Below are 1850 nucleotides of genomic sequence, written 5' to 3'. Positions count from 1 at the left end.
ATAATTGACACATTAAACAAATAATTAACAACAATAAATAAGAAGAAATAAAAGAATAACCAACATGATGAATAATAAAGAAAATAAAAAATAATCCAAAAAGACATTAACAGTGATATTCAAGAAATTTAGATAATACAAAGAAAATAAAAAAAAGAATTAAATGAATAATAAGTTTTTAAAATAACCAATTGAAGACAAGAAATGATTATAATATTTACAGAATGATAATGGCATAATAAAGAAACAAGATAGAAAATAAGAATACATAATAAGAATAACAATAAGAAATAAATCATAATAAATTGTAATAATAAATCATGAATGTTCATTTCATTAAACAACATTCTTTCAAATGAAGAAATAAGTCAATTTATATTATTCAACATATTATTTGAGAGTTAATTAAAATGTCTTTATGTTTTGTATTGTTTTTATTTCATTCATTCAAGATTGAATCATTTCAATTACTATGATTCGTTTTGGTGTGAAACGATTTGGATATTCATTTCCACAATGTGATTTTGATATTCTTTCATATTCAAATGAATGTTGTTAATAGTTGATTTTGTTTTATTGTATTTTCTTTATAATCAACATTATCACATTGTTTCTTCAAAACACATCCATTGTGATTTGTTTGTACAAATTGAATAAGAATGTGGATAAATATTAATTTCTTCATTCGTTTGTTTCTCTTCTTGTTTATTGAAATTCAAATACTATGAGCAATAGAAAAACATGAATTATAACATATTCACAAGTATTGTATCAGTTTCATTTCATTATCTCTCAACATTAATAATTAAATGATAGTTTTATATTACATAATAATGTGTCAATAACCAAACAACAACACTTGCATCAAATATAGAAAAGATAAACAAAGTAAAATGTAGAAATGAATAATACTAACTGTTTAATTATGATTATAAAACAAAACTAGAAGTATAATATAACAACTCTCATTCAATGATACAATTTCTTTTTATTTTTTGAATGGTTCTTCATTCATTTCAAAAGAATATGTAATAATATACATATTATAATTATAAAGTACTATCAAAAATATATTCACATTATAGTAGGATATTATGAAGTTTTGTTTTTGAAAAAAAAAGATAAATAAATGAAGAAAAGAATTATGAGAATATTGATACAATAATTTAATATACTAGAAAGGTATAAATAAAATGAATTTTTAAAATGACAATAAACCATTTAAAATAAATTGAACAAAAGAAATCACTAATCACATTTATAAGAAGATATACCAATAAAATAAAGAGTATTAGTAGAATTATTGAAAATTTATTAATATGAAAGGATATTATTTTTTTTTTAAATTTAATTGATAAAAGAAAGTATTAATTAAAAATAAAAGTATTGATAATGCTATTTAAAATAATATTATTTGATATTCTGTATAATTAAAGGATTTTGCTTCAGTATATGATGCTATTTCTAATCAATAAATATAATAATATGAACAAACATTAATACCACACTTATATTGATATTTAAAATTTGATTCTTAACTCATATAATAACAAATTTTATAGTATTTAAATATCACATTAAATATTACACAATATATCCATTGAATATTTTAACAATAACACATAATAAAAATATAATAACAAACATCTTAATATTTTATTAGTCAATAATAATTATTCAAATATTCAAAATAAATGATTGAATATTAAAATTATTATATGTTATAATATAGCCATTAAATGTTATTAGTTAAAGTTTATACCTATAAACACTTTCATAAAATAAAAAATTATATGTGATGAAAATATATGTAAAAAGTTTATTTTAACTGTATTTAATAATACATGACT

This window comes from Entamoeba histolytica, genomic scaffold (genome assembly GCF_000208925.1).
Source record: "Entamoeba histolytica HM-1:IMSS scf_1104750518611 genomic scaffold, whole genome shotgun sequence".
NCBI classification, from domain to species: Eukaryota; Evosea; order Mastigamoebida; family Endamoebidae; genus Entamoeba; species Entamoeba histolytica.
This window is presented reverse-complemented; position numbering follows the sequence as displayed.